Source organism: Mustela erminea, chromosome 8 (assembly GCF_009829155.1).
Source record: "Mustela erminea isolate mMusErm1 chromosome 8, mMusErm1.Pri, whole genome shotgun sequence".
NCBI lineage: Eukaryota > Metazoa > Chordata > Mammalia > Carnivora > Mustelidae > Mustela > Mustela erminea.
Window position 1 is genome coordinate 81,989,964 of NC_045621.1, and position 25,566 is coordinate 82,015,529.

At 34.3% G+C, this 25,566-nt stretch overlaps 1 protein-coding gene across 3 annotated transcripts in view; it reads right to left on the reverse strand.

Annotated features, from left to right (window-relative positions):
• The window catches only part of MBD5 (methyl-CpG binding domain protein 5), a 178,220-nt gene that overhangs the window by 126,129 nt on the left and 26,525 nt on the right, over positions 1–25,566 (reverse strand). For all 3 annotated transcript variants that reach the window (XM_032354060.1, XM_032354061.1, XM_032354057.1), the window contains exon 2: positions 25,358–25,479. The gene's annotated coding sequence lies outside the window, so the exon portion shown is untranslated. The remainder of the gene's footprint in view (positions 1–25,357; positions 25,480–25,566) is intronic.

The following is a 25,566-nucleotide window of genomic DNA, read 5'->3' on the forward strand; positions in this document are numbered from 1 at the left end:
GTTGACATGGCAAATTTCATTGTTGTCCTGTCTTAAGAAATTGCCACAGCCACCTCAACACCTCAGCAGCCACCACCCTGATCAGGTAGTCAGCACCATCAAGGCAAGACCTTCCACCTGCAAAAAGATTACAACTTGCTGAAAGCTCAGATGATGGATACCTAGAGTATTCTTAATTAAGGTATGTATATTGGGTTTTTTGGACAGAATGCTACTGAACATCTGATAAATCATAGCATAGTATAGACGTAACTTTTGCATGCATTGGGAAACAAAGAAATTTACTTGATTCAACTTACTGTACTATTTGTTTTATTTTAGTGGTCTGGAACTAAACCTGAAATATTTCTGAAGTATGCCTGTATTTTGTTAATTTTCTACAGTATGATTCCAGTTTTCTTTTCTTCTCTCTCTCTCTCTTTTTTTAAGATCGTACTTATTTATTTGAGAGAGAGAGAATGAGAGCGAGAGAGAGAGCGTGCGCAAGGGAGGGAAGTTGGAGGGAAAAGCATGAACCCTGATGCGGGACTCGATCCTGGGACTCCAGGATCATGACCTGAGCAAAGGCAGTTGTTTAACCAACTGAGCCACTCAGGCGCCTGACTCCAGTTTCAAGGCAGAAATCTGAAAACTAGCATACTTGGACTGTGTTACAACTGGGCAAGTAAATACCTTGGGTTCCAGCAAAACTGAATAATTAGAGTATGATTTGCAACTGTAGGCAAGCAACCTGAGGATGTAACTCCTCTTGGAGAACTTGATTTGTTGGTGGAGGCATCAGGTTCTTTGGAGGATGACAATAGCATTCAGACTGATGCATCTTAAGTGCTTGGTGCCAGTGGAAACAGTGTTTTGCTACAAGAGCTCTGGAATATGCTTGTACAATGTTACTGACTGGGTACCTTCAGAGCTGCTCTGTGGTCCTGCTGGAGTCTATTAGCTACCTAATTAATAACTTTTAAGCATGTCTTCTTTATTGTTAAACTGGCCAGGGAGGATTATATTATTTGTAATAAAGAATCTTGACTGAACAAAAATGTATGATTTAAAAATATTTCTTCCCTAAACTCCTTAGCTGCTAATAAAGTTACTGAAGTACCAGCAGTAATCCCAAAACTTGCTATTAAACTCTGGTATTTTGGATCTGATGCTTACAGTATTCTCCTTAGTAGCATGTATAACACTTTGGAGAGGATGCTAAAATAAGAGAAAAGTCCAAGACTGTGGTATTCAAGATCAATATGTAACATAATATCTATATAGAGCAAGCATTTAAAAATGTTAGCTAAGAGGTTACCTTGAACTCAAGATAAATTCACTGTATTGGGATAGTGATCAAGTATTTAAAATAGTATTGTTTTCTAGTACATCTGCATGAGAGATCATCTTCTTCAGTATTCCAGCATCCTGAGAGAATGTACTCTGTCTTCCATACCTCAACCTTAGGGCAAGAGAACAGAATGGTCACCTTCAGTCTCTCCTATTATAGGAAAACACTGAAACGAAAGGTCAGTAGGGGCTAACCCTTCATTTTCTTCTCTTTAATATCACTTTAAATTTTAGGTTCCACTTAGAAAGTGTTCAATAGGCACTTGCTAACTAATTATAATTTATGGAGGTTAAAAAAACCCAACAAGACACCTTAACAAGACTTGTAAAAAGAAATACAGAACCTGGTATCATATTGCTTTGTATGGCTCTAACAGTGTTTTACATTGTAAATGACAAGATGATTGAGGGTTATTAAATACCTACATATACATTCAGAATCGTTCTATCTGACTTTGTAATAAAAAAATACATGAATATGTGCAGGTTCATGTGTGTAAACACATTCACATATATAAAGATCTTATTTCTCTGCAATAAGTAAACAGGCCTGTGTGCTATGTACTAAGTTTTGTTAACATTCTGGTGTGGTAAACTGTTATCTAGTAGGGTTCTCCAACCCAATTAAATATTTCAGTATATTATGTCAGTAAGGTAATGAGCTAAGCCTAGATTCAACATTTAAAAGGAATTTGTGCACTGAAAAAGGAGAGTGTGGAGGGAAGCCAGAAAGTCAATAGCAATATTATGAATAATTCTAATTAGTAAGCAATAAAAAAAAAGAAAAAAAGGATTGAGTTACCTGACTATGACTATAGAAAGTATTTTATTTGGTTCATGTTTTCATAGAGTATCTTCCAATAAATGTAACTGGTTTCAGAGTCTCTCAAAAGAAGTGACTTGCATTTAGATGGAAGCTTGTCCATCTATGTTCAGCAAATATCAATATTTATATAATATCAATACTATTTGTTTGAGATTTTCAAATCTTAAAGGTTCTAACACACTTTGATCCAGAAAGTCTTATGGTTTATCAGTTATTAGAAAGATAATGGATGTATTGTATAATAAATGAAAGCAAAAATGGCATTTATATAGCCTTTCCTTTTTTTTTTTAAAAGACTTTATTTATTTATTTGACAGAAAGGGAGAGAGATTACAAGTAGGCAGAGAGGCAGGCAGAGAGAGGGGGAAGCAGGCTCACCGCTGAGCAGAGAGCCAGATATGGGGCTCAATCCCAGGACCCCGAGACCATGACCTGAGCCGAAGGCAGAGGCTTAACCCACTGAGCCATCCAGGCACCCCTAGCCTTTCCTTTTAATAACAAATACAGAAAGACATTTTCATATTTTTCCCCATACCAGATGTAAGTCAACAAGAATCATTACTACATTAGGTCACTATCTCATTATTCAACATGTATTTTCCACTGTAATGAAATACTATCACTGAACAAGAGCTATTATAACTTGAATTGGCTGAAATCTACCGAAGAGTTGAGTAGAAATGAATAAGTAAACAAAAAATATTATCAAAGGTACTATCTCGGGTGACTGGGTGGCTCAGTTGGTTGTGTCTGCTGTCTGCTCAGGTCATGATGCTTAAGTCCCATGATGGAGTCCTGCATCCGTCTCCCTGCTCAGCAGGGGGTCTGCCTCTCCCTCTGACTTTCCCCCTCTCATGCTCGTTCTCTCTCATTCTCTCTCTCAAATAAATAAATAAAATCTTTAAAAAAAGATACCATCTCTTCGAAGATTTAGTTGAAAAATTGTTTCTACACAGACTAGATTGAGTATATGTCCTTTCCTTATGCTTCTACACATTTTTTAAAAAACACTTCTTTTTCCATGAAGATGTTAGTTGAAACAAAAAAGATACTATCTTTCTGCTCCCTGAAAAATTTACATATATATTTCAGAAAGTATTTATTTATTCATTATTATTATTTACTTTTTAAGTAATCCAACGTGGGGCTTGAAATCATGACCCCAAGATCAAGTGTTGCAGGCTCTACTGACTAAGCAAGCTAGGCGCCCCTGCTCCCTCAAAAATTTGAATAGTTAATCCTATTAAAAAATTAGGTCTGCTTGCTTTCTTGTGATATCATAGAACTAATTTTCAGTGTTTACTCAAGTCTATTTTTTACCAAAGTTAAAATTTAATTTTGTATCCATATCAACACATAATTCTTTTAAAAATTAGGTAAGGACTATATACAGCTAAACTATGTGTTTATTCCAGTATGCAATGACAGAAGGTCTTCATTACACTAGAGAGAGCTAATTAGAACAACTGCTCAAAGGCTAAACTGCTGCTCCTCAGTTCCCCTGCTAGCAGAGTTGCTGGAAATCAGAGGCAGAATTGTAGGAAACAATGGCTGCCCCACCTCTCAACCTCAAGTACAGGTGGCTTTCTACTAAGTCTTTTTTGTGTGATATTTAACCATCAAACTCCTCAAAATTCTGGAGCCCTCTGTATTTTCTTTCGTTACCTACTTCACTTGAGTTTATGTTCTCTTTGCTAATCTTTACTACCTTCTTACCTTTCATCTTAATTTCTGTGTTCCCATTTTTTCTTGTATTTAGAAATCTCTTTGTTCAAGGCTGCTTCTCTAAACTCATAACTACTGCTTTTCAGAAACACTGTAAACTAATGCTTTTCCTATTGGTGATGGCTCACAGTATAACCATGATTTACTTTCCTCCACACATAAGAATGAAGATAGTGATCCAACTATATTAGTAGGCTATGAGTTGGCACTGGCTTTTCAGTAGTAAAGGACAGATTTTTCATTAATGAACCCATAATGAACCCATATGAGGTACCTGGGTACCTCATAAAGCCAATGGTATGTATGAGTGGTGTATATCAGTTAACCAGAAGGAGCTTAACAATCAGAAGAAATAGGCAAATACTTTCTTAGGAAAAAAAAGTCCACTATTTAGATATCTAACACAAACGACAAGATTTTATTTGTTCTAACATTTAGAATATCACAGACATTCAATAAACTGCCAGTGTTAATGAGATTAATGTTTATCTTGAAATATACTGATTTGGATCACAAAATTCAGCTCGTATGTTTCTAATCCCATCTTTGGTAATCAAAATCACTGACTCCCAAAACTATCTAGTATAGGTTAGGAACTCTAATTACATATCGTGATAGCACACTGTACTACTTTTATCACATTTATTATACTGCACTGTCATGGTTCGGTTTGCTTGTTGTAAGCAACTTGAGAATGGGTATATATCTTCGATGCCTGCAACTTTAATCTAACCCTAGCATTTAACATGAATGTACATGATTTATGCTGAATAAATGAATGAATGAATGAATGAATACAAGCCAAACCAGCTTTTTTAACAGGGCATTCAATCACTAGTGAATTTAATACCTTCTTCTTTTTTTTTTTTAATAGGAAGGTCACTAGATGAATGAAAGTCTTAAGAGAGTCTTAAAACTGGTATTTTGGGGAAAAATCATTGGAAAAAATCATTTTTATATTCCCAATTGAGCTTTTTCTTTGGATCCAAATCAGTTAAGAGATTAAAGAACCAAAATGGCCTTCATAGGAACTATAAGAAGATGATAAAATCATCTAAAGTGATACAGACCTTACCTTGAGATTCTGTGTCTTCCTTTCCTACTCTAAATTATGAATTTCTTACTAAAAGATCAGATGGCTTAGAGAAGCTTTAGTAAAATTTTGAAAATCTTGTAGTTCTGGAATTAACCTAGTATTTATAGCCTAGCTTCCTAGAGCATTTTCCCCTCCATCTGCTGGTTGTTGATATCGTATAACCTTATATTCAGATTACAGAAACACAGCAAGAATGAGTTTCTTTTTTTTAATATATTGCAATAAAATTCTCACTTCAAATCTTGGTGTGAGACATTCACTAAAAAAATCTGAATGAAAAAAAAGTAGGTCAATATTGGAGCTGAATCCTTTCTTATGTAAATAAGAGTTCCAATTTAATTCTATAAAATAATTTTACATGATGCCACATGACCATTTTCTCAGATAAATTACATAGTCATTAAAAGGGCAAAAGTATTATTGACATGTTTTATATAAGACATTTTGAATGTAGGCTATAAAGTTCTTGGTAGAATTAAAAAGAAAAAACAAAAATAAAAATCTAGTTTATTTGCTGAAATGCTTATATATTGACCTTTCCTTAGAAAGCTATTAAATTTTCCATAAGGAAACAATCCTTCATCCTTTTAATATTTATAATGCTAAGAATAATAATATTCCTTCCTACACAGAAGCTCCAAAACAATCTTAAAAGCCTGCTTCAGGGGCACCTGGCTGGCTCAGTTGGGAGAGCATGCATCTCTTGATCTTGTGGTTGTGAGTTTGGACCCATGTTGGGTGTAGAGATTACTTAAATAAATAAAAATTTAAAAATAAAAAACCCACTTCAAACATACTCACATATTCACACATACATAGTCCTTCTTAGTTTACCTCTCCAACTTACATTTTTGCTTTGGTTTAGACTTTTGCATTCAAAACTGAATAAGGTGACATCTGAATCTATAAGAGTCTTTGCCTCTTAATTGTTTATTAAATGGTAAATAACTTCAAGAAGTTAAAATGAAGTACAATTTAGTCCTCTGGATTTTTCTTGGACTTGCTAGCTCTCAATGTCAAACAACTAAAAAGTGGTATTTGACTTCTGAACAGAAAAAGATGCTGGTTTCTTTATAAAGACTATATATCTTAGGAATACAAAGAAGGCAGAATTTGAGAAAGATAAGGGAAGTAAAATAATGTTTTATATGTATACATGTATAAATATATACAGAATATATGTGACATACATACTATAAATATATATACAGTGTGCAGTGAAAAAATTGTGATGTACTCAAAATACTAAAAATTCAGGTTATTTTAGTAATTATCCATCTTCAGAAATAAAATATACTATAGTAATTTATGACACAAAGCAGGTATCAAAAATTAGGCAATTTCTTAATAAAAAATTCCTTTTAAAAAACATGTTTCTCAATTTAATATATAATCTATCACTTCTATAGAGTGGTGACAATGATTTATTATAAACTGTAGAGGGCAAAAAAGGTTCCTGGACAAAGCTTTTGTTACACTTAAATTAGCCAGGTAAAGTGGGGCACGAAGAATAGTAAATGTGTGGCAGGTGGGAGGCAGGTTGGGAAGAGAATAGATGTAGGAGTTTTATGTGTCTCTTGAAATAGCTGTCTATTGTATATCCTCTAAGTGCACTCACTTAAAATATTAATGCTCTCAGTTCATATGGTACATTTAACATAAAGAATTTAACATGCTCACAAATATACTATAAATGACCTTTTCTGGAAGGAGGGGATTATTAATCATATTAATTTTGCTGCATAATTTTATCAATTTGGACAAAGAGCAAGGGATACATTTCTAAGGTTTGGTCTTTTCCCTTTCATATTTGGAACGATTTGACCCATTATACTGAAGTAGGTTTTAACTCTCAGTGGGCATCCTCAAACTCAAAGAAAGTATTACAACTTGTTTTTCAGTATCAATCAAACTTAGAGAAATGTTACAAGAATAGGATGAGGAACTCTCCAGAAACTTCATCCAGATTCCTTGACTGTTTACAATTTGCCCCATTTGCTTTGTCATCAAAGTATCTGATTTCTTCTTTCGAGAGCAAATTGGAACAATATACCAATTTACCTCTAAAAACATCAATAAGCATTTCCTGAGGACAAGCGATATTCTTTTACATACCACCACCACAATTTTTGAAATCAAGAAATTTAATATATCCAATCCACAGATCATAGTCAATTTTCAATAATTGTCTTATAATGCCCTTTAGAGCATTTTATACTTTTTTTTTAAACCTATGGGCCATGATCCAATCCATTACCACACATTACATGTAGCTGCTAAAATCTCTAGTTTTCTTAAAAATGGAATCTTTCTCTGCCTTTCTTTGTTTTTCCCGATCTTGACATTTTTCAAGAAAGCAGGTCAGTTATTTTGTTTAATGTTTCTCATTTTGAGTTTGTCTAATGTTTCTTCTTGATTAACCTTGGGTTATACATCTTGGTGGGCATACTATAGAGGCATTTTTTTCCTTTTCAAGTGCATCATATCAGGAAGCACATAAAATATTAGTTCAATCCAACACTGGTGGTTTTGATTAGTTAATGTGATGTCCACCAGTTTCCCCACTATCAAATTAACACATTTCCTTTATAATTAAAAAGAAATTTGTGGGAAAACATTTTGAAATTATTTTATATAAAATTTTACCTGCCAATTTTAGCATCTCCTGATGCTTTTCTAATTCCATTATCCCTTGTTATCAGTTGGCATAAGGAAGAACTTTCTCTTTCCTTCCTTCCTTTCTTTCCCTCACTTTTATTAATATGGGCTGATGGATTCCTATTTTACTAAAGGTGTTAAAATTCATTATTATCATTATTTATCTTGATGTTCAAATCGTCCCAGATTTGGCCAGTGAGAGTTTCTTCAAGCTGACTCCTCCTACAAATATTTATGCAAGTAATTTCGTTTTTTTTTCATAGCAGAAAGTCACTATAATCTCAAATTCAAAATGTTCTAGAAGAACATGCTAAGGATATGATACTGATGATTACTAAATTAAGTGATAAAAATAACTGTGTTCCTATTTTGGAAAAGCTCTTTCTTCTTTTGCTCTTATTTCCTTAGAGTTGTAATGTATGAAATTTTTTTTTGAAGATTTTATTTATTTATTTATTTGACAGACAGAGATCACAAGTAGGCAGAAAGGCAGGCAGAGAGAGAGAAAGAGAGAGGGAAGCAGGCTCCCTGCTGAGCAGAGAGCTGGATGCGGGGCTCGATCCCAGGACCCTGAGATCATGGGCAGAGGCTTTAACCCACTAAGCCACCCAGGCGCCCCAATGTATGAAATTTTTTAAAGGAAAAAGTAACATTTGCATGATTTTAGAGTATTTCATCTAGAAACCATAAAGACTAACACTATGTAACAGCTTCAAAAATCTTGAACACTCAATCCTAAATACTCTAAAACATACACATATTATTTTTAATTAAAAATTTTAAAAGAGTATTATGCCTCCATCAGAAAGGATGAATACCCAACTTTTTTTTTTAATCTCTTTGCTTCTGTTTTATTTATTTATTTATTTATTTATTAATTATTTATTTTTTTAAATTAATTTTTTATTTTTTATAAACATATATTTTTATCCCCAGGGGTACAGGTCTGTGAATCACCAGGTTTACACACTTCACAGCACTCAATACCCAACTTTTGTAGCATCATGGATGGGACTGGAAGAGATTATGCTGAGTGAAATAAGTCAAGCAGAGAGAGTCAATTATCATATGGTTTCACTTATTTGTGGAGCATAACAAATATCATGGAGGACAAGGGGTGTTAGGAGAAGGGAGCTAGGGTAAATTGGAAGGGGAGGTGAATTACGAGAGACTCTGGACTCTGAAAAACAATCTGAGGGGTTTGAAGTGGCGGGGGGATGGGAGGTTGGGGTACCAGGTGGTGGGTAGGTATTATAGAGGGCACGGATTGCATGGAGCACTGGGTGTGGTGAAAAAAATAATGAATACTGTTTTTCTGAAAATAAATAAATTGAAAAAATTAAAAAAATTTTTTAAAGATTTTATTTACTTATTTGACAGACAGAGATCACAAGCAGGCAGAGAGGCAGGCAGAGAGAGAGAGGAGGAAGCAGGCTCCCTGCTGAGCAAAGAGACTGATACAGGGCTCTGATCCCAGGACCCTGAGATCATGACCTGAGCTGAAGGCAGAGGCTTTAACCCACTGAGCCAATCAGGTGCCCCTATTTTTAATTAACTAAAAAGATCTAAATAAATGTGGAGTTGTTATAATGCTGGAAGCTAGGACATTTTTCAAACTCTGGTGGTCCTTCACAAGCACATAATTGGTTATAAATGTTCATCTTCTTTTTCTTTCTTTCCTTTTTTTCCTTTTGTTTAAGATTTTATTTATTTATTTAACTAAGAGAGAGAGAGAGAGCAAGTGCCTGCGGGGAACATCAGCAGGAAAAGGGGCAGAGGGAAAAGGAGAAGCAGGCAGGGAGCCGAATGTGAGGGTTCAATCCCAGGTCCCTGGGACCATGACCTGAGCTGAAGGCAGATGCTTAAACAAGTGAGCCACCCAAGCACCCTTCTTTTTCTTTTAAGGGTTAAAAATATAAACAGATTGTTTATTTATTTATTTTTTAAATTTTATTTTATTTTTTCAGTGTTCCAGGATTCATTGTTTATATACCACACCAATGCTCCATAATTTAAAAATCATTGAATATAACGTCTCGGAATTACAAGGAAGCCTGAAATATATTCAGTCCTCTATTTCCCAAATTGTGCTCTGAGGATCACTTAATACACACTGTATAGAGAAGGAGTAACACAGAAACCTTTAACACTATATCCATTTTTTTTGAAATTCACAATACCCATTAATACTGAGTATGAAAACTTGCTTAATGTTGTTTAATCCAGAATTTCCCAAATTTTGACATGGAACTTCTTTTTAGAAGTTCACCGTTAATATCTAGCTGGGAAATAGTAATCTCCTTTTTCAGAAAAGAATGATCTTTTATAATGTCTCCTATATAGAGATCTAGGACAGAAAATGCAAATCTCCTAGCCAATAGCAGTTTTGTTGTTGAAACATACTGCTTCCGGTATTAACATAAGACTGCTTCTAGATCTTTTTAGTTGGAATCCTTTACCAAGAATTAGTAAGAGCAGAATATACTTATTATAATTATAAAACATGCTTTGAAGCTCTTATTAGTATCTAGTCCCTGCTGTTCAAAATACAGGATCAGTGGTTCTGTGTCATGGAGTCTAGCTTCTATGACTTAACATACGGTAATCTTTAAAAATAAGTAGTTATGGTACTTTCCTATTTGCCTGACTACGTAAATAATATGAGCCCTCTTGTATCAAAGACTGGATCTCATGCAAGGGTGCAATAGCTGTATTAGTAAATACTATAGAAATTCATTCATTCACTCAAGCATACATTCTATCTTTCAAAAATGGTTTTGCAACCATTTGGCTTATTGAAACATTAACTAAACAGGACAGTTAGTTCCCCAAACTGACGTCCTGAAGAGAACAGCTCCAAATGATCGGATTTGATATGATGCAAAACAGTGCCAAAGTCACACAAGTTTGGGAAATGTTGGATTTAAAGAACTTTTTCCCTCCAGGACTAATCAGAAGGTTTTATATGATGAAGGGCATTGTGAATTTTCAAGAGAGAAAAATCTGAAAAATGTGTGTGTGCATGATTTTAATTCCCCCCATTTACTTGATAACTGGTATTTTCTCCCTACCTTCATGATAAAGCTTTTAGAAGATTGTTGTATGAAATACCAGCTTGGGAAACACTGATTTGATTAAAAAGGAAAAAAAAAAATTCATCCAGGAACTGGAGACAAATCAGAGCTAGGTTTACTGTTCAGTTATAGTAAGTTTCTAGTCTTGATAAGTCTCTCATGTGAACCCCCCAAAAAGGTATTAATATGCTCTGCCCACACTTTCTGTTCAGAGTCCTGTTTCTGGGCCACTCCCTTACATCTGCTTATTGTGTGTTTACTGCATCTCATTCTGCTCAGTTTCTGCCTCACTTCGTGGCAGCCCTTACTTATTCTTGTCTCTCCCTGTACTTTAGATTTGATTTTCACACTGGGTTTCCAGATTATGGCCTTAGACTCCTTAATATGGAATCTGGCCATCTGCTCTGGTACTTTGTAGTTCTCCCTGGCTATATTAAAAAAACAAAAAACAAAAAACAAAAAACAAAAAACAAAAAAACACAACCTAAGAAGTATTTTGGCAAGCAAATCTTTTTAACATCAAGATGACAAACAAAACTACATGGTTGATCCTTAGTGTATCTTTGCTTTAATTTTATTAGCTAAGAACTGTGACACAATCTGTTATTTCTTCTACTTTATTATATTTTTGCAGTGAGGAAAGAGAAAACAAATGAGATTCTTACAGTATATATAGGACTCTTCTTGAAAGTCAGTCAACTGCACACATTTTTTTAACTCATTCAGTGCTTTTCCTTTAAGGTTTTATTTTTTACACAGAAGTACTAAAGGTTGAACTAGCTTTCTACATTAGGAGAATATGGCTTCCTGGGTGTAAAAGCTGACTTTTGGAAGGGCTATTCTACACCAAATTGACAGATGATAAAATCAACTTCTCCTGATGAATATAATTTCATAAGGCAGACTCTAGATACTATTTTATTTTTAAAATAATTTAACAGAGCTCACCCAAAATTAGGAAATGAAAACTAAATGTACCATATTGGGGTTAGATTTCAAAATCCGCAGATTACTATACTAGGTAAATAATGGGGGGAATATCCATAGTGAGTCACATCTAACATGATCTAACATTTCAAAATGAATAATGATTATTTGTGCATTTTAACTGGAATATAAAGCATTATGTTTTATTACATGAATCTCTTTAAACAATATTTTAATGCCAGCTTAAAAATGATTTTGCAGACTTTCAGATACCTTTTAAAATACCAGCAATATTAAGGAGTGTGCATCCTATAATTCTAGGATGTGGGAACAGAATGTTTCTGATGTTTCACAGTAAATATCAGCAATGCAGCATACTCTACCTTGATTTTCAATATCTAGGTCACATGGACCACTTTGAATAGGAAAAATATAAGCAGGAAGATTTCTGTAGAGCTACTAAGAAATCACAACAAATTCAAATTATGAAAAAAAGCATAAAATGGATTTTAAAATATTAATTCCCATATAAAATAGAAAATAGTACCTTAAAATGAATTTCTGATCCATTATGTAAACTGAATAAAACCTTTGAGGAGTGTTGTTTACTCAATAAAATCTCTTTTGTTTTTACTGCCCTCTCAGGGGTGTGTGTGTGTGTGTGTGTGTGTGTGTGTCTCCACAATGAACAGTCAGGAACGGAGAAGAAGAAAATACTGAAAGTAAATTTATTCTTAATCAAAGAGCATACACAATCTAGGAAAAAATCCTGCAGTAGTTAGCAGTAATCAGAAACTATAGCTTCCATTTACAATAAAGGCAAGTATGATAATGATATCTGAAATTACAATCTTTATTTATATGAAAGAGACACAGAAGGTTGACAATATATTTCAATTATGAAAAATGCACCATGGCTTTATACCTTTTTTTACCCATAGACATATAGTTGCATATATTTAGAGCCTAGAATTGTCTTTACCTTAGTTTTTATTATTTTCCTTGAAATCTATTGAATTTATTAGGTTATGAATATAAAATTTCCCCTTGTCCCTTCCCTACATTATTTTTTTTTTTAAAGATTTTATTTATTTGACAGAGAGATCACAAGTAGGCAGAAGATAGGCGGCGGGGGCGGGGGGAGCAGGCTCCCTGCTGAGCAGAGTGCCCAATGTGGGGCTTGATCCCAGGACCAAGATCATGAACTGAGCTGAAGGCAGAGGCTTAACCCACTGAGCCACCCAGGTGCCCCCCTTCCCTACATTATTATGTGAAAAACAGAAAATAAATGTTTCTCAGTAAAATGACTGTAATAATCTATAATAAAGCTCTGTTACATTTATAATATTTATACATGTATAGTTTTTTCAAGAGAGAGAAATGAAAGCAACTTGACTGACTGCATTTTTCTTAATCTATTTGATAACACCAGAGGGAAATCACACATGCGTCAGCACAACAATTAAGATGGGAAACACTGAAAAACTACCTTTAAGTGACTAGGATATCTAGAGATAGAACCTTGATAAAGGGATTATTCATATTATAAAGACAGCTATAATTGATGTATATTATTTAACAAACACTCAAGCTTGCAAGTATGTTTTAATCAAACACACAGAGGAGCTGCTGAAGATTGCATGGAGGGGGAGACGAATCATGAGAGACTGGGGACTCTGAGAAACAAACTGAGGGCTTTGGAGGCATGGCAGGGAATGGGTGGGACTGGTGGTGGGTATTAAGGAGGGCAGGTATTGCATGGAGCACTGGGTGTGGTACGTAAGCAATGAATCTTGGAACACTGAAAAAATAAAATTAAAAAAAAAAAAGACTGCATGGAAGAAAGCAGGAAAAACACTTTCACATATAGCATACCATTTGTTGGCAGCAGTTCTCTTTAAGGCACCAAAATTTTCATACAGATACAGGTTAGGGGATTTTGATCAGAAAATTTACTCTAGTTATGGAGATATTTTAGAGGTGGTTTAAAAATGGGTCCATAGTCCATACATGAGAAACCCACAGTGAACATCACACTCAATGGGGAAAAACTGAAAGCTTTCCCCCTAAAGTCAAGAAAAAGACATTCAGCACCATACTTGAAGTCCTAGTCTCAGCAATCAGACATCAAGAAGAAACCAAAGGTATCCAAATTAGAAGGAAGAAGTAAACTTACACTATTTGCAAATGACATGATACTATTTAGAAAAAACGCTAAAGACTAAACCAAAAAACTACCAGAACTGATAAATGAATGCAGTAAAGTCTCAGGATATAAAATCAACGTACACAAATTTACTGGATTTCTATATACTAATAAGGAAACTGCAGAGTGAGAAATTAAGAGAATAATCCCTTTTACAGTTACAGTAAAAATAATAAAGTATCTAGGAATAAATTTAACAAAGGGGGTGACAGACCTGTACTCTGAAAACTGTAAAATATTGATGAAAGTGAAGAAGATACAAAGAAATAGAAAGACCTTCCATGCTCACTGATTGAAAGAACCAATATTGTTAAAATTGTACAACGCCCAAAGCAATCTACAGATTTAGTGCCATTCCTATCAGAATACCAATAGCATCTTTCATACACCTAGAACAAACAATAGTGAAATTTATATGAAACCACAAAAAAACCTGAATAGCCAAAGCATTCGTGAAGAAGAAAACCAAAGCTGGAGGTATCACAATCCCAGATTTCATGTTATATTACAAAGCTCTAGTAATTAAAACATTATGGTGCACATAATGTACCATATATAGATAGAACAGAATAGGAAATCCAGAAATAAACCCACAATTATATGGCCTGTTAATCTTCAACAAAGCAGGAAAGAATATCCAATGGAAAAAAGATGATTTCTTCAATAAATGTTGGGAAACTGGGCAGCTACACGCAAAAGAATGAAACTGAACCACCTTTCTTACACCACACCCAGAAATGAACTCAAAATGGATTAAAGACTCAACTGTGAGACCTGAAACCATAAAAATCCTAGAAGACAGTATGGGCAATAATATCTCTGACTTCAGCCGCAACATTTTTCTATATATATCTCCTGAGGCAAGGGAAATGTAAGCAAAAACAAATTATTGGGACTACATCAAAATAATAGGTTTCTGCACAGTGAAGGAAACAATCAACAAAACCAAAAGGTATCCTACTGAATTGGAGAAAATATTTGCAAATGACATATTCAAAAAGTGTTAGTAATCAAAATATATAAAGAACTTATACAACTCAACACCAAAAAACCAAATAATCCAATTGAAAAATGGGTTGAAGACATGAACAACATTTCTCTAAGGAAGACAAACAGATGTACAACAGACACATGAAAAGATGCTCAACATCATTCATCATCAGAGAAATGCAAATCAAAACCAAAAGGAGATATCATCTCACACCTGTTAAAGGGCTAAAATAAAAAAGACGAACAACAAGTGCTGGCTAGGATGTGGAGAAGAAGGAACCCTCTTGCAAGAGTGAGAATGCAATTGGTGTAGCCACTCTGGAAGACAGTATGGAGGTTCCTTAATAAGTTAAAAATAGAACAACCCTATGATCCAGTAATTGCACTACTAGGGATCTACTCACAAAATATAAAAGCACTAATTCAGAGGGATACATATACCTCTGTGTTTATAGCAGCATTATTTACAATAGGCAAATTATGGAAGCAGCCCAAGTTTCCACAATAAATGAACACATAAAGGAGAGGTGATATATATATCACATCTGATTTTATATATATATATATATATATATATATATATATATATATATATAAATAAAATGAATTCTTGCCAATTGCAACATGGATGGAGCTAGAGAGCATAATGCTAAGTGCAATGAGTCAGAGAAAGACAAATACCATTCAATTTCTCTCATGTGGAATTTAAGTAATAAAACAAGCAAAAGGAAAAAAAGAGAAGAGATAGAGAGACAAACCAAGAAGAACAAACTGATGGTTACCAGAGGAGAGGTGGGGGGGTAGGTGAAATAGGTGATAGGGATTTTTTTTTATCCAGTAGTTTCTTTTATTATATAATGCTGATATTCCTTTCTATTAATGCCTTCTACATACATTTTATTTTATTGAATGTCAATACTGCTAACAACAGTTTTCCTTTGTCAAGTTTCTGGGAGTATGCATTCCCCATATCTTTATTATTTATTTATTAATTTTCAGCATAACAGTATTCATTATTTTTTCACCACACCCAGTGCTCCATGCAATCCGTGCCCTCTATAATACCCACCACCTGGTACCCCAACCTCCCACCCCCCCGCCACTTCAAACCCCTCAGATTGTTTTTCAGAGGTGATAGGGATTAATGAGTACATTGCGATGAGCACCGGGTGATATATGGAATTGTTGTATACCTGAAACTAATACAGCACTGTATGTTCACTAAAGTGGAATTAAAGTATATTTTCATCCTCATAGCTATCAATTTACTACAAATAAAAGATTGTAAGTTTCTATAAGTTAAAGGTTGGTTTAAAACTAATTCAGTGCTCTTCTATGCAAAATCACATTTACATTCAATGATAAGAGATGGGATGGTCTGAAGTGATAGATGTAAAGCACTGCTAGAGTAGAGATTTGATTATTTCTGAAGAAAGTCACCTCTGTTTTGGCCTGGGGAATAGTATATTATATAGATATATATATTTTGTTAATATATTTTATAATCTAATTAATACATATATTTTGCTTTTATAGGAGAAAGTTTTTAACTTGTTTCTAGATTATATTTTATTAAATATTAACCCATCTATTTATAGCTAAGAATGTACTATTTATATCAGTATTTTAATAAACAGTTTTATTATATCTTTTGTGAAGCGTAATAAGAATCACATATAATTAAATCAGGAAAACTTAGCCTGTTAGTTAGCTGATACTGCTATAATTTAAACTTCAGCTAGAGTGATCTTTTAAAAATGACATTTGATCTGGTCATTTTTCTGATTAGAAATTTGCAAGGACTTCTAAAGATATAAGTAGACCATATGTGTTTTTACTTCTTTTAAGACCTATGAAAATGATAATACAAGAATAAGAAAAAAAAAATAAGACCACAATGGAAGGGTCATCAACAAATAAGAAATTTCAAAAAAACTACTGTGAGCTAAAAAACAGAGAAAAACTGCAGCCTTGGGGCACAGGAAACCACAGCCCATAGATATTGAATGGCAGAAGGTAAGATAGGATCCACAGATTTGTAGAATCACAGGGAGATTTAGAGGGTGAATCTCATAGAGGCCTGGTAAGGGGACAATGAGAGCAGGAGGGAGAGGTGGGACTAAAAATAGAGATTAAGGGAATGTTAGTATAAGGAAGAGTTGGTATCCATATCCACCAAAAGAAGGCATTCCTTTATTTATTTATTTATTTATTTATTTATTTATTTATTTTTTTATTTGACAGAGAGGTGGGGGGCAAGCAGAGAGAGTGGCAGACAGAGGGAGAGAGAGAAGCAGATTCCCTACTGAGCAGGGAACTTGATATGGGGCTCGATACTAGGACCCTGGGATCATGACCTGATCTGAAGGCAGACCTTTAACTCACTGAGTCGCCCGGGTACCCATGAAGGAAGGCATTCCTAAAGCAACAATCAAAGGATTCTTGGAATCAATCCAGAGCAAAGAATACTTTGGAGTCTGACATTTAGAGTATGCCCCACTGTAATCGCCCTAAACACCTGAAATTAGGAAAAGTTGTCTTTGTATGTAAAACACCTAATCAGCTTTTTATTTTCTGAGTGTTAAATATGAATCTTTAACCAAGGATTTCCAGGTATTTAAAAAAAACCCTTCCTATGTAAAAGAGAAATAAAAACGAGCAAGCAGAAAACAGAAGCTTAACTGGAGGAAATGGGTAATTTAGTGACAAAAGGGGAACTTCTAGCTAGCATCCTCAGGGACAGTGAGGAGATATCATATCCTCAAAATAGTAATAATAACAATAATTATAATAGTAGTGATAATAGCAAATACATATAATGCTTACTCTATTCCAGATTTTGTTCTCAGTGTTTTAGTTTTAGCAACTCATTTAATCCTCCGAACTCTGAGATAGGTGTACTATCATTATCTCCATTTTAGGTTAGGACAGATACACAAAACTTAAAATTGTTCAAGATCACAGAGGTAATAAGTGTGGGAGACTGGGATTCAAACTCAGTCTGGCTCCAGAATCTGTGTACTTAATTACCACCCGTTGCAACTTACAATAAACAAAACCCAAGAGAATATTAAAGGCTCTTGGAAAATAAAAACAAAATTTTATATTTCAGCCCTCTCACGGATCTCTTTTTAGGAATGGAGAGCACTGCATGGAGGTAGCTTTAAAAAGAAAGTATCATAGAAAAGATGAGACATTAGATGCTTAGCCATATGGTCCTTCACAGGATAATAGAAGTTTCAGAAGGAAAGAAGAAAAAATAAAGAAGAAAAGGGTGGAAATTACTAAAGAAATAATACAAGATAATTTTCAAGGAATGAAACTGCTCAGATGAAAATGCTCACTGAATTCAACAGAAAAATATGAACAGAATAAAGTTTACCCCAAGACACACCATCAGGAATTGAAAAGCACCAAGAAAAACAAAGATGGTGCCCAAAAGTTGCCAAGCAAAAAACAATGAGCGGCAGGCTCAGGCTGGTGTTAGTGAATTTTAGGAGTGTGGACTATCATTTTCCAAGTTCAGAGAGAAAATTATTTGAGTTCTAGAATTCCTGAGAAACTAGATTTCAGATGGAAGCAGTTAAGAAGGCAACGAGAGCTTCTCTTCAGCATATTCTTTAAGGTGGTGCCTTCCTACAAGTTTTAACACAATGATTGTTAAGACTTATAAAAAGGAGTGAGTAGAAGTGACACAAAATGTCCCTTTTTAGACAGTAGTACCTCATGTGGAGAAGGGACCTTCTAATGTGTTTTCTCCCTTTCCAATACTGATGCATATACATCCACTGCTCCCTTTTCCTCCCGGGGTGGGGGGGTGTCCCTCCAGATCTACACCTTGTGATGTGAAAATCTGGATATGTCTCTAGTGAGGACAAACTAAAAAACATTTTAAACATGTGAAAGTAAAAAAAAATTTGTCATTCAAATATTTTTTCAGAGAAAGTTGTGGAGGGACATGCTTTATTAAAAGAGGATGTACACTGAAAAAGAGAAAAACGTAGAAAGAGCAGGAAAGTCCACCAAGAATGACAACTGTGCAGCCCAAGGATGTAAGGCTCCAGAAGAGCAGTTCCCAGGGAAAAGGACAGAAAAAAGAGAGAGATCACCACAGCGTTTTAGATAATGGAGTGTTGGAAAGAATTGGGAATATAATAAAGAAAAAAATAATGAAAAAAAAAAAAGGAAATTAGAAGTTTTAAGAAAACTGAAATATTGCATAAGTAAGGACATAAACCAAAGAAGACTACCGGGTCTACAGCCAGTCATTAACTGAAATGATTCTGTATCAGGTACTGTTTTAGCTGTTGAGAATATAGTGGCGGGGACGGGGGGGAGACAACAAACAAAAAAATCAAACAAATTTAAGTAGATGATAATTCCTGTCTTCTTGAAACTATAGTCAAGAAAGGGGAGAGGGACAGTAATTTCAAAAATTAAGTGAAATATATATAATCCTACATATGTGCCTTTGGAATCTTATTACCACTTAAATAAATAAGTTTAAAAAATTAAGTGAAATAAAGTATGTAATTTGTATTAACAATAAGTGCTAGGGGGAAAAACATAACAAGGGAAGCACGGTAAGAACCCCAGTTAGAGGCGTTGTTATTGCCAGTAAGATGGCCAGGAATGGCCCTACTGAGCAGCTGCCACTTGGGTTGAGAATGGAAAGGAGAGACAAGGCAATGTAGTCATCTGGGTGAACAGAGGTTCCAGGTGGAGGAAGCAGCAAATGCAAAGGGCCTTTTCACATAATAACGTACTTAATTGTGGTTATAAAATAGAAATAAATGGCATCAATTTCAGAGATACAAAAATGAAAGAAGTGTGGACAGAACCTTGGAGAAGGTGGGTGCACTAATAACTTCATCTGACAAGAGGGGACAATCCCAAAGCAGCATCCACAGTTAAAGGTCTTAGTTTATTATCCACAGTTAGAACAGAGAAACCAAACATAAAAATGAAACTAACTGAAAAACAATAAAGAAAAAAGGTAGAGGTAGAGTATAATGTCTCTTTTATTTATGTGTATCTTAATATATGATGCCTAGAAGTGATAAATTACTTTTACCTGAATAAATGAAGACATCAGAAGGAGAAGTAGAAAAAGTGAAGCTTAGTGGGAGAAGTTGGATCACAGAATTGATTTTAACCATGTGCTCAGTTTGATTTACAAACACATACACACCCCTTTTGGAGGTCTTCTCTTACTCTTAGGATAAATACCAAAACCTCAACAAGGCCTACAGGGCCCTTTCTGTCTCAGCAGCCTCACCTCATGTTCCCTCTCCTGCACTCTCTGCTCTAGTCACACCTCCATTCAGTTTCCTGAGCAAGCAAGGACCTCTAAGCTTCTGTCTGTGCTACTCCTTCCAGCTGAAATGTTTCTGGCCCAATATTCCACACTTCTGGACTGACTTATCCATTAGGGCCAGAAGGCGCAAGTGCCTTGGGCCCACAATACCGTTAGCGGCCCACCAAAATGTTTTCTTTTAGAATGAGGAAAACAACCCTTTTAGATCAAAGAAAATATTTTAATATACTATACTAACATACTTATTTCTATACCAGTATAATTACAAAATACGATTTTGAATATTTTTTATGGAGGTAGGGGCCCGCAAAAGCAAAAGTGTCTCCTGAAGTTGTTAAAATGGCATCCACAACTCTTTTAAACATATTTACATAATACATAATGAAAGGGAGGGAATTAACAAAACAAAATATTTACCTAATTCGCCCAGTATATCAAATACTATTATACCATAGTATAAATACCAAGGTCCCTGAATGTCCCATTCCCCCATTCTACTGACCTTGTGTGACTTCTACTCACCCCTCAGATCTAAACTGACCCTTCTTCATGTGAGTAAGGGACAGGTGGGGCTAGGTAGTGAGAGACAGGTAAGGGGGCTATGTGATCAGGCTCACAGAAATCCTAGAAACGCTGAGGCATAGGAAAGCCAGAGATAAGGGAACAAACCAGATCACACTGCCCTTTGCATCAGAGATGGGGTCTTTCTCTGACAGTCACACGGTGACCACAAAGAATGGACAGATCCCAAAGAAGTAGTAAGCCATTAAAGATGTAATCACCAGTCCTTACTCGAACCAAGACATCACAAGAATGAAAAGACTACAAGCTCCTTGGTCAGTTCTAAATAAAAGACGGTCAATGAAAGCCCACATTGGCAACCTCATCGGGACCCCTCTTTCCTGAGAGCTTTTTCTCTGTATCCTTGCTAAATAAAACTCTATCGCTTTACTCACCCTCCTTTGTCTGCGAGATTCATTTCAACTCTGTGAGACAAGAATCTCACTGTCCCACTTCACAGGGACAGGGACTCTGCTTGATTCTCCCAGGCAATATAAGGTCCCTATATATGTTTTCCCATCACTTTGTAATATGGCAATGATACAAATAATTGTGTAAATTTGTATTTAATGAAATCAGAAACTGTGTCTACCTCATTTACCACTATATCTGCAGCATAAAACCTTGTAGTCAGTGATGTGAGAGCCTGAAAGATTCAGAATTTTCTGCTGTGGCTCTCTCAAGTCCTTCTTCTGTTTTCTGATCCTTGATTTACTATTATTTAATCTCTTATTCACTGTTTCTTCATTTAAAAAATGGCAATAATAAGGGGAGTTATGAGCTAGAATGAGCCAGAACAGTACCTGACACATAGTAAAGCCCAGCTTAAAAAAAAAAACAAAACAAAAACTAGCTATTCTTCATTTTATTAGATTATTACTACTACATACTATTTTTTATACTATTACCATCATCATTATTATTCCATATACTGGGTGAATTAGGTAAAGATTCTTTGTTAGTTTTCCTCCCTTTTATATCTATTATGTAAATACGTTTAAAAGAGTTGTGGATGCCATCTTAATAACTTAAGTCCCAAGTTTTTAGGAAAATCTTAGAGCAAGTAGCTATAAAGACAGAAGAGAACTGAAGTTTTGGCTACTGAAAATACATAATTATCCATGAATTCAAGATGTCAGAACTTTCAAAATACCCATAACCACCAATTCATAATTTTACATGATAAGATCAGGCTGGAAGAACATTTTTAGCAAAGAATAGTAAATCAGAATTCTCTCGAACACAAATTTCCAAGAAAATCTCATAAAAATGAGAGGTAGAATTTATTATCTTAAAGAAACTTAACTATTTCCCTTAAATAGATGCTCTACAGAGTTGAACACAATTTTCGACAGTGATATTACTTTCTTGGGTTTTTAATTTTTTATACATAATTCCTTCTGCAGGTAAATAAAAATACATGCCCCAAAGCAGTAAAAATAAAATAAAGCAATAGTAACTGAAAAGCCTACCAAGGGTTTTCATTTTGGCAAACATTTATCTTACCATCTAAGCTTCAGACTCTTGAGATGGCCCTTGGGATAAAATGACAGACTCAGGTTTGATTCCCACTGGTATTTCAAACAATACTGCACAACCTGAGGACCATTTTTTGAGGATAAACAACTGGCTAGGAGCAGGATAGTCCCCAGGCTTTGCCTGGGGCCTATAATCTCACCTAATCATTATTCAGAATCCCCTAGAAAAGCCTCCAGCTACAACTGTGATTGTTATTTAGGACTAAACTTGCAAATTCAATTTTGAAAATCCTTTCTTCTTTCATGATTTCATTTTTTTGTTTAATTCATGTGTACCTTTAGATATCAACTACAGCAAGCATTAAAACCTAGAGCAATAGTCCATCTGTTTTGAATGTTGCTTTCTCTACCAATTTATAAAAAAAGATATTTTAATAGCAAAAATGCCTAAGGACTACACTGCATAATACATGCACCTAAAAATGCAAAATTCTTACTTAAAGGGGGTATGAAAAGCAGTGATAATGGAGAAGAGTTCTACAAATTGAGAATTTTGTAATACAGTTCTTATAAGCCCTTTTTTAACTTCTAAAACCAAAACAATTTTTATAAATGCAAAAATGAATTGAGGGATGCAACAGTCTCTGAAAATCAGGGAATAAGCTAGAGTCAAATTATACCACAAATTTCTTTAGCTAGATCTTTCACTTTTTTTTTTTTAACTTAGGTTGTAAAGAATATTTCTTGCTATCTATCCTGCCAAAATGTTCTGCTCTTGCTTCATTTCTAAGATCCACCATTGCAACCCTCTCTGTTCTTCCAGTAATTCTGTCTGCTTTAGTTGATAGCAACATATAATTTCTTACTGATTATAACACAAAAGAGTCTCCTCTCTAAAGAACAGCAATTAAGAGTGAGAGCGTTATGTCTCAGACTGCTTGGAAAAAGGGGACAATTATAATTGTTACCCCAAAGTATATTGTAAGGATAGGTGAGACAAATGACTTAAAGTATTTAGTAGATTGTCTGGTACATAGTAAGTATTCAAAAAATGTTATTGTTAATAATGAAACTTTTTAGAATCTTTACTTTATAAAGGTTTTCTGAGAAAACAAAAAAAAACCCACATTTGTGTGACTTTGGACAAACTGAGTTAAATTCTGTTCTTTTGTTTTCTCACTCATAAAATGAAATAATCTGACAATATTAATCTAAAGGTCTTTCTTGACTGTAAAAACATATAATTTTATTTAGCTATAGTTAAGGTTCAGACTTATTTTTCTTCTTCTCTATTTTTAATGTGAATTGACAGTTTTGTTTCTAGTTGAGACTAACTTGTTTTTTTGTATCCTTTTTCTTCAGTAAGAACCACATGGGATGATGTTTTGCACTCCTACTGGTCTTAGTATTCATGGGGTATTTTCCCAATTGCTTATGATGAAGTACTACACTCATTATCAACCCCCATAGAAGACCCTAAGAAGGTATAGCTTCCTTTTGAGCTGATATCTTAAACGTGAATCAGACATTAATTATACATAATATGTAAAAATTTTTGTTCTATCTAATCCAAGAATTAAAAAAAAAAACTTGTTATGTTTCTGAAGTGGCAATAGGTAAAGTTTTACTCAAAACTGCTAATCTTGTATGGCAAAAATGAAGCACATAAAATAAAAGTAAAACATCATATCAAAACATTAAAAAATGAAAAATATGAAAAAATAATTGTATCACGTGTGATTTTTCGTGTTAATACTCTTAACATGATTCTTGATTCTTATTAATAAAGAAAATAACATCAAAGACCCCTAAGAAAAATTTGGAATGGGGCATAAGTGAGATAGGCATAAAAGAAATATAAAAGACAAAAAATACAAAGATATACATTTTACTAACAATCAAATAAATGAAAATTAGCATGCCATGCACTTTTCTCACTTCTTATTTCAGATTTATTTAAAAACAAAGATAGCCAATACCAATGAAAAAATTAAAGAGAAAGTGTCACTCTGATACACTATAGGTGGAAATGCAAATTGGGAGAGCCTTTCCATATATTTCCCCTTTGATCTACCAATTCCATTTTTAAGAATACACCATAAGCTAGCACTTTCCAAAGTGTTCAGTGGGATGTTGACATGTTCTGATGTTACTTTGTGTGTGTGTGTGTGTGTGTGTGTGTGTAAAAGTCTAAATTTAATTTTAAATGTAAATGTATATAATGGCACTTGAAAACTTTCCTTTTTTAAGTAAACTTTATTTTTCAGAAAGTTTTAGCCTCCCAGCAAAATGGAGTCGAAAGTACAGCAATTTCCCATATTGCTCCCTGCCCCATACAAGTATGACTTCTCCAACTAGCAACATCTTGCAGACAGATGCTATTTTAAGAAAGGATTCTATGGTCAAATATGTTTGATTACTAAGACCACTGTATATGACTATACATTGGTATTCTCCAAGATGGAGATTAATAGATGTGGTTCTTTATGTTATAGGCCATGGACCCCTTCTATCAGAGAGCATGCTTAGGAACTAAGGCTGTGCAACACTTTTGTAAACTGTCCTAAAAATATCATTAGACACAAGTACAAAGATGTATGTAAGAGAATGTTCACTGAAATCATGCTTAACACACAAAAAAACCCCTGGAAAAATCCCATATACTAAATAATGGGAAAATGGTTACATAATTTATGTCATATCCTTAAACTGGAATATTATATAACCACTAATAAGGGAAATGCAGATATTTCCAGACATGAAAAACAGCAATAAACTGCTAAGTAAAAGAAGCAATCTAGACAAAGACCATTTATAATCTATTGTTCCTAATTCTAATTATAATAATTACATCTATTATGATTATGTATTATGCATTATATACAAATATATCAATAAATTCAGAAAGATAAATAACAAAATATAAAGAGTAATTATCACAGGCTGGTAGGATCACTATATTTTCAGTATTGTCTTTTTTTTCCTAATGAACATCTATTAATTTTATAACAAATATTTTTTAAAGGCTATGTGTTTATATGTCTAAACTGGGGACATCTGGCATCTTATTTTATAGGTATCAGATGCTTTTCATATTTAATAAAAATTAAGTTCACAGTCAAGAAAACTATAATTATAAAGAATTCATAGAGAGAAAACACAATTCCTACCTTCTGGAGAGAAACTGATAAAAACATAACAAGTGCTGTGAGAGCCAGCAGCGTAATGGAGGCAGTAAATCTCTAGATGCTCTATGCCTTTATGAGTCCCTATAAGGGAGTACCTCTTCTCTCTGTAACAGAAATAACATAAACACACACATTTATTTAAAGGAGCAGCTGAAGGAATATCATCCTCAAGTATAGCTTGGAGCTATACA